Raw genomic sequence first — 8,895 nt, forward strand, 5'->3', positions numbered from 1 at the left:
CAATTTGTTTCAATCCAAATGTATGTCATTTTTGTGAGCTTTGTCAAAATAAATGTATTTTAATACGTGTCTTATCTTTCCAGTAAGACTAGTTTTAAGTGTCTACTTTCATCTTTGGTGTATAGGCCTATTGTCAATATCTGAAAGTAATGTTTGGATTGTCGACATACAGCATGCCCTTGCTCATTTCCAGTAATGAGGCAAGCCCAGGGGCCATAGTCTAATTTATAAGAATCCCATGGAAAAAGCTGAAGTGTTTTTCACAGAGTCTTATTTAAATGATTCCTGTGAAGACAAAATATACTCTAAAGTAGAACTCTATTTCAGGGCTGTGGGATGAGTATTTCATATTCTGTTGATTTATCCATTTATAAAACAATTTATTAATCTACATGACAGGAAAGTCTTAGGTTTTCAAATCACTGATTGTTCTTCCATGGCTGCGCAGTGCCAAATAGTACGTCTGCTTTGAGTCCTTTCAGAAAGGACCGATATACATTCTAATGAATGTTTACTTAATGTTAAAAGGCCTTCCACCTAATTAAACCCCCTATGTCTTTAAGTTGCTTGCTCTTTCTAACCCCACCCCTCTGGCAGAACCAGGAAGACGCTCCTACAAACTCTTCTCCCCCCCCCCCCCCATTTCCGTTTTGAAAGAGAAACTGATTCGAGTCTGTCTTTGTGAGTGAAAAGCAGTCCAAATGGCTCAAAAGGGAGTTCTTCTTGACCAGGATCAGTTCTGTTGTTCGGTCTGTCTGGATCTACTAAAGGAGCCGGTAACTACTGGCTGTGGACACAGTTACTGTAGGAGCTGTATTGAGGGCTGCTGGGATCAGGATGACCAGAGGGGCGTCTACAGCTGCCCCCAGTGCAGACAGACCTTCACTCCAAGACCTGCTCTGAGGAAAAATGGCATGTTGGCTGAGGTTGTGGAGAAACTGAAGGAGACCGGACCCCAGGCTGCTCTACCTGTTTTGTGCTATGCTGGACCTGGAGATGTGGCGTGTGATTTCTGCACTGGGACCAGAAAGCAGAAATCCCTCATGTCCTGTCTGGTGTGTTTGGTGTCGTACTGTGAGACTCACCTCCAACCTCACTATGATATTCCTGGCCTAAAGAAGCACACGCTGGTCAAAGCCACAATCTACAGGAAAAGATCTGCTCTCATCATGACAAACTGCTGGAGGTTTACTGTCGTACCGACCAGAAGTGTATCTGTGTGCTGTGTATGGATGAACATAAAGGCCATGATACACTGTCAGTAGCAGCAGAGAGGACTGAGAAACAGGTAAAACTAGATCAACCTGTTAGTGAATCTCTGATAAACATCTAATCAGCCCTGGCTGGGTTAATACTATTTACCAACCTCAAACCTTGAATGCATGTCGATTTTAACCTAGATTCTCCAAATGTATCACCATTTTACAAAGTCAAAAGCCATTGCTATTATTTTTATTTAACTGGGCAAGTCAGTTAAGAACATATTCTTATTTACAATGACGGCCTAACAAAAGGTGAAAGACCTCCTGCGGGTACGGGGGCTGGGATTAAAAATAAATATAGGACAAAACACACATCACGACAAGAGAGACAACACAACACTACATAAAGAGAGACCTAAGAAAACAACAGCATGGCAGCAACACATGACAAAACAGAATGGTAGCAGCACAACATGTCAGCAGCACAAAAATTGGTACAAGCATTATTGGGCACAGACAACAGCACAAAGGGCAAGAAGGTAGAGACAACACATCACACGAAGCAGCCAGGAGTGTCCATGATTGAGTCTTCGAATGAAGAGATAACTGTCCAGTTTGAGTGTTTTGTTGCAGCTCGTTCCAGTCGCTAGCTGCAGCGAATTGAAAAGATGAGCGACCCAAGGGTGTGTGCGCTTTGGGGACCTTTAACAGAATGTGACTGGCAGAACGAGTGTTGTATGTGAAGGATGGCGGCTGCAGTAGATATCTCAGATAGGGGGGAGTGAGGCCTAAGAGGGTTTTATAAATAAGCATCAACCAGTGGGTCTTGCGACGGGTATACAGAGATCACCAGTTTACAGAGGAGTATAGAGTGCAGTGATGTGCACTCTAAACTAATCTAAATAACTTTTTATGAGTCCACATTTAGTTTAAAGGGATAGTTCACTGTAGCTCCACTTTTTCTCCACAGACACAGCTGGGGATGAGTCAGCAGAAAGTCCAGCAGAGAGTCCAGAGGAGAGAGAAGGAGTTGAAGGAGCTCCAACAGGCTGTGGAGTCTCAAGGCAAGTACATTATTGTTGACCAAAAGAGATGCACCGTGTCACTTCCTTCTTCCAGTCAGCCAGTGAGAGACGACGATTCAGTTCCCCTGAGCACCACTGTGGGGAACAGGCTGTCTTTGCTCCCAGTTAGCTAGGGAATACAGCATGCTGCTTAACATGGAGCCTTCTCTTCTCTGTCTGTGTGTCCTAACAGCGCTCTGCACAGGAAGCTGCAGAGGACAATGAGAGGATCTTTACAGAGCTGATCCGCTCCCTGGAGAAACTGCACACCGAGGCGAAGGAGCTGATAAAAGCCCAGGCGAAAGCTCAAGTGAGTCATGCTGAAGGACTCCTGGAGCAACTGGAGCAGGAGATAGCTGAGCTAAAGAGGAAAGACACTGAGCTGGAGCAGCTCTCACACACAGAGGATCACATCCATTTCCTCCATGTAACTATATTGCAATTTGCCTTGTTAAAAGGAATAACCAATTCTGTCAATGACCTTTCGACTGTGTTTCTCTCTCTCTCTGTCTCTCTCGCTCGGACTCATTTTTACTTGTGTACTTTGGAGCATAGGCCTAATGTCCATTTCTGAATGTAAATGTCTGCTCGCAAATAACATTTGGATTGTCCACATACAGCATGCCCTTGCTCGGTCGCACACTTCCCGTAACAAGGCAAGGACGGCAAGCCCAGGGGCCATAGGCTATCAAACATCTAACACCTAAGAATCCTCCGGAAAAAGCTGAAGTAAAAACGTTCTTCACTAAAGTCTGTGTTTCTTCTCTTCTGAACTATTACTGTATTTCAGGGCTGTGGGTTGAATATTCCGTTGATGTGTCAGTGCATTAACCTGTAGGCCATTGTTAATAATTTATTCATCTACAAGACAACAGGAAAGTCTGAGGTTTTTTAGAATACTGATGGCTTTTGTTTCTTGTGTCTGCAGTGTTTTTTTTTTAAATATTCATTTCAGTACATTCTATACTTGAGAATGTTTCTCCCTGTGTCTGTCTCTGTCTTCTCTCAGTCTTACTCCAATCCTAGTGTATCTTCTTCAGACTTACCCGCTATCGTTGCTAGTCCTCATCAGTACTTTGGAGACGTGAGCGAGGCTGTGTCTGAGCTGAGGGAGAAACTACAAGGCTTCCTTAAAGAACAACGGACCAAGATCTCCAGCGCAGGTGGGTTAAACAACACAGAAATAATAAATAATAATAAAAACATTCAACTTTAGACCATAGGTCCCAGACTTAACGTTATACATGTGTAATTACATTTACATTTAAGTCATTTAGCAGACGCTCTTATCCAGAGCGACTTACAAATTGGTGCGTTCACCTTAAGACATCCAGTGGAACAGCCACTTTACAATAGTGCATCTAAATCTTTTAAGGGGGGTGAGAAGGATTACTTTATCCTATCCTAGGTATTCCTGAAAGAGGTGGGGTTTCAGGTGTCTCCGGAAGGTGGTGATTGACTCCGCTGTTCTGGCGTCGTGAGGGAGTTTGTTCCACCATTGGGGGGCCAGAGCAGCGAACAGTTTTGACTGGGCTGCGCGGGAACTGTACTTCCTCAGTGGTAGGGAGGCGAGCAGGCCAGAGGTGGATGAACGCAGTGCCCTTGTTTGGGTGTAGGGCCTGATCAGAGCCTGGAGGTACTGAGGTGCCGTTCCCCTCACAGCTCCGTAGGCAAGCACCATGGTCTTGTAGCGGATGCGAGCTTCAACTGGAAGCCAGTGGAGAGAGCGGAGGAGCGGGGTGACGTGAGAGAACTTGGGAAGGTTGAACACCAGACGGGCTGCGGCGTTCTGGATGAGTTGTAGGGGTTTAATGGCACAGGCAGGGAGCCCAGCCAACAGCGAGTTGCAGTAATCCAGACGGGAGATGACAAGTGCCTGGATTAGGACCTGCGCTGCTTCCTGTGTGAGGCAGGGTCGTACTCTGCGGATGTTGTAGAGCATGAACCTACAAGAACGGGCCACCGCCTTGATGTTAGTTGAGAACGACAGGGTGTTGTCCAGGATCACGCCAAGGTTCTTAGCGCTCTGGGAGGAGAATATTAATAATATATAATAATGTAATATTGTAGATGGGATGGTAACATTCCCCCTCTCTCTGTGAACATGTTTGTGTCTAGTGAATGCAGTGGATGTTCTATTACCTCCTGAGCCCAAGACCAGAGAACAGTTCTTACAATGTGAGTCTCTTCATCCTGACGTTACTTAAAATCTTACACTTCTCACACACCCTCGTATTGAATTATACAGCAATGGTAGATGTAGTCAAAAACGAGGTAGCTATCTGACTCCTGCACCGATTGGATCTCTGCTCTGCACTAATCAAACACAGGGTACAGGCCAGGGTACAGTATAATATTATAGTATTATTCTCCCCTCATTGGACTCTGTTCTTCTTTCAGATTCCTGTCAGCTGACTCTGGACCCAAACACAGCACATTTTTCGCCCCCAGAAACCTCCTTGTACTCTCTGTTCTAGACGACCAATTCTTATTGCTTTTAGCCGCACCCTTATTCTACTCCTCCTATGTTCCTCTGGCGATGTAGAGGTGAATCCAGGCCCTGCAGTGCCTAGCTCCACTCCTATTCCCCAGGCGCTCTCTTTTGACGACTTCTGTAACCGTAATAGCCTTGGTTTCATGCATGTTAACATTAGAAGCCTCCTCCCTAAGTTTGTTCTATTCACTGCTTTAGCACACTCTGCCAACCCGTATGTTCTAGCTGTGTCTGAATCCTGGCTTAGGAAGACCACCAAAAATTCTGACATTTTAATTCCAAACTACAATATTTTCAGACAAGATAGAACTGCCAAAGGGGGCGGTGTTGCAATCTACTGCAAAGATAGCCTGCAGAGTTCTGTCCTACTATCCAGGTCTGTACGCAAACAATTTGAACTTCTACTTTTAAAAATCCACCTCTCTAAAAACAGGTCTGTCACCGTTGCCGCCTGCTATAGACCACCCTCTGCCCCCAGCTGGTCTCTGGACACCATATGTGAACTGATTGCACCCCATCTATCTCCGGAGCTCGTGCTGCTAGGCGACCTAAACTGGAACATGCTTAACACCCCAGCCATCCTACAATCTAAACTTGATGCCCTCAATCTCACACAAATGATCAATGAACCTACCAGGTACCTCCCCAAAGCCTTAAACACGTGCACCCTCATAGATATCATCCTAACCAACTTCCCCTCTAAATACACCTCTGCTGTCTTCAACCAAGATCTCAGCGATCACTGCCTCATTGCCTGCATCCGTAATAGGTCAGCGGTCAAACGACCTCCACTCATCACTGTAAAACGCTCCCTGGAAACACTTCAGCGAGCAGGCCTTTCTAATCGACCTGGCCGGGGTATCCTGGAAGGATATTGATCTCATCCCGTCAGTAGAGGATGCCTGGATATTTTTTTTAAATGCCTTCCTAACCATCTTAAATAAACATGCCCCATTCAAGAAATTTTGAACCAGGAACAGATATAGCCCTTGGTTCTCCCCAGACCTGACTGCCCTTAACCAACACAAAAACATCCTATGGCGTTCTGCATTAGCATCGAACAGCCCCCGTGATATGCAGCTGTTCAGGGAAGCTAGAAACCATTATACACAGGCAGTTAGAAAAGCCAAGGCTAGCTTTTTCAAGCAGAAATTTGCTTCCTGCAACACTAACTCAAAAAAGTTCTGGGACACTGTAAAGTCCATGGAGAATAAGAACACCTCCTCCCAGCTGCCCACTGCACTGAAGATCGGAAACACTGTCACCACTGATAAATCCACCATAATTGAGAATTTCAATAAGCATTTTTCTACGGCTGGCCATGCTTTCCACCTGGCTACTCCTACCCCGGTCAACAGCACTGCACCCCCAACAGCAACTCGCCCAAGCCTTCCCCATTTCTCCTTCTCCCAAATCTGTTCAGCTGATGTTCTGATAGAGCTGCAAAATCTGGACCCCTACAAATCAGCCGGGCTAGATAATCTGGACCCTTTCTTTCTAAAATTATCTGCCGAAATTGTTGCCACCCCTATTACTAGCCTGTTCAACCTCTCTTTCTGGTCGTCTGAGATTCCCAAAGATTGGAAAGCAGCTACGGTCATCCCCCTCTTCAAAGGGGGGGACACTCTTGACCCAAACTGCTACAGACCTATATCTATCCTACCATGCCTTTCTAAGGTCTTCGAAAGCCAAGTCAACAAACAGATTACCGACCATTTCGAATCTCACCATACCTTCTCTGCTATGCAATCTGGTTTCAGAGTTGGTCATGGGTGCACCTCAGCCACGCTCAAGGTCCTAAACGATATCTTAACCGCCATCGATAAGAAACATTACTGTGCAGCCGTATTCATTGATCTGGCCAAGGCTTTCGACTCTGTCAATCACCACATCCTCATCGGCAGACTCGACAACCTTGGTTTCTCAAATGATTGCCTCGCCTGGTTCACCAACTACTTCTCTGATAGAGTTCAGTGTGTTAAATCGGAGGGTCTGCTGTCCGGACCTCTGGCAGTCTCTATGGGGGTGCCACAGGGTTCAATTCTTGGACCGACTCTCTTCTCTGTATACATCAATGAGGTCGCTCTTGCTGCTGGTGAGTCTCTGATCCACCTCTACGCAGACGACACCATTCTGTATACTTCTGGCCCTTCTTTGGACACTGTGTTAACAACCCTCCAGGCAAGCTTCAATGCCATACAACTCTCCTTCCGTGGCCTCCAATTGCTCTTAAATACAAGTAAAACTAAATGCATGCTCTTCAACCGATCGCTACCTGCACCTACCCGCCTGTCCAACATCACTACTCTGGACGGCTCTGACTTAGAATACGTGGACAACTACAAATACTTAGGTGTCTGGTTAGACTGTAAACTCTCCTTCCAGACCCATATCAAACATCTCCAATCCAAAGTTAAATCTAGAATTGGCTTCCTATTTCGCAACAAAGCATCCTTCACTCATGCTGCCAAACATACCCTTGGAAAACTGACCATCCTACCAATCCTCGACTTTGGCGATGTCATTTACAAAATAGCCTCCAATACCCTACTGAACAAATTGGATGCAGTCTATCACAGTGCAATCTGTTTTGTCAGCAAAGCCCCATGTACTACCCACCATTGCGACCTGTACTCTCTCGTTGGCTGGCCCTCGCTTCATACTCGTCGCCAAACTCACTGGCTCCATGTCATCTACAAGACCCTGCTAGGTAAAGTCCCCCCTTATCTCAGCTCGCTGGTCACCATAGCATCTCCCACCTGTAGCACACGCTCCAGCAGGTATATCTCTCTAGTCACCCCCAAAACCAATTCTTTCTTTGGCCGCCTCTCCTTCCAGTTCTCTGCTGCCAATGACTGGAACGAACTACAAAAATCTCTGAAACTGGAAACACTTATCTCCCTCACTAGCTTTAAGCACCAACTGTCAGAGCAGCTCACAGATTACTGCACCTGTACATAGCCCACCTATAATTTAGCCCAAACAACTACCTCTTTCCCAACTGTATTTTATTTATTTATTTTGCTCCTTTGCACCCCATTATTTTTATTTCTACTTTGCACATTCTTCCATTGCAAAACTACCATTCCAGTGTTTTACTTGCTATATTGTATTTACTTTGCCACCATGGCCTTTTTTGCCTTTACCTCCCTTCTCACCTCATTTGCTCACATTGTATATAGACTTGTTTATACTGTATTATTGACTGTATGTTTGTTTTACTCCATGTGTAACTCTGTGTCATTGCATTACTGGATGTGCTTTATCATGTACTTTAACCCTGTGCAGTTATTGCATTCTATGATTTAAGACGATTTCTTGATGTTTAGTCAATGTTTCAGTCTTGTACATTCCCATTCATCTCCATGTATTCTCACTTTGATATAAATGAGTAACAACTACTGTGCTGCTATATTTTTTTATTATGAATTTTTTATTATGGATTTCAATAAATGAAGACTGATTGTCTGGTGTTTTTACCCACTGATCCTTAGATTTTAATGTGTTAAAGGACATCTTTACTCTTTTTTTAGACTTAATGTATCTCTATTTTCCTATTTAACCTGAAAGTAGTGTATTGGGCCAGGAGAAGCTATCATCTAGCCATTAAGCCAACTGAAGCCACTTCTAACCAGGAAGTTGGAATGAATGGGGCTTTCGGATCAAGTTCACAATTGCATCAAACTAAATAATGCAGGCTATGTTATTCTCATGCAGTGAAACAACATTAACCGGTCCCAGTTCAGCGATTTCGTATCGAGTGGAATAAGACAACAATGGAAATAATAGGAGTGAATGGGGCATGCAGACCAAGTTTACCACTTTGAAATTATTTGGCCAGAAATGTTCAACTTGGTCTGCATGCCCCATTCAATCCTATCGTTGTTGGGTTTTAAAAAAAAATCTTGATCCACTTAAAATGAAATCACTGAACCGGGAGGGGGAATGTTGTTTCACTGCAAGAGAACAACATCTCTGAGCGAAGGGAACTCTTGTTAGTGTAATTGTGAACTCTAGTCCTCGCTGTTGTAATACCACTTCAGTGTGTAAGCTCAACCTGAATCATACTCAATATGCAACATTCAATCTCTTATTTCAAGATAATAGTCAAACACATTACATAAGACTATATCTC

General features: G+C 44.6%; 1 pseudogene; it reads left to right on the forward strand.

Annotated features, from left to right (window-relative positions):
- Positions 1–648: 648 nt before the first annotated feature.
- LOC115128457 (E3 ubiquitin/ISG15 ligase TRIM25-like) lies at positions 649–8,247 on the forward strand (annotated as a pseudogene).
- Positions 8,248–8,895: the final 648 nt, after the last annotated feature.

This window comes from Oncorhynchus nerka, linkage group LG4 (genome assembly GCF_034236695.1).
Source record: "Oncorhynchus nerka isolate Pitt River linkage group LG4, Oner_Uvic_2.0, whole genome shotgun sequence".
Taxonomy (NCBI): domain Eukaryota; kingdom Metazoa; phylum Chordata; class Actinopteri; order Salmoniformes; family Salmonidae; genus Oncorhynchus; species Oncorhynchus nerka.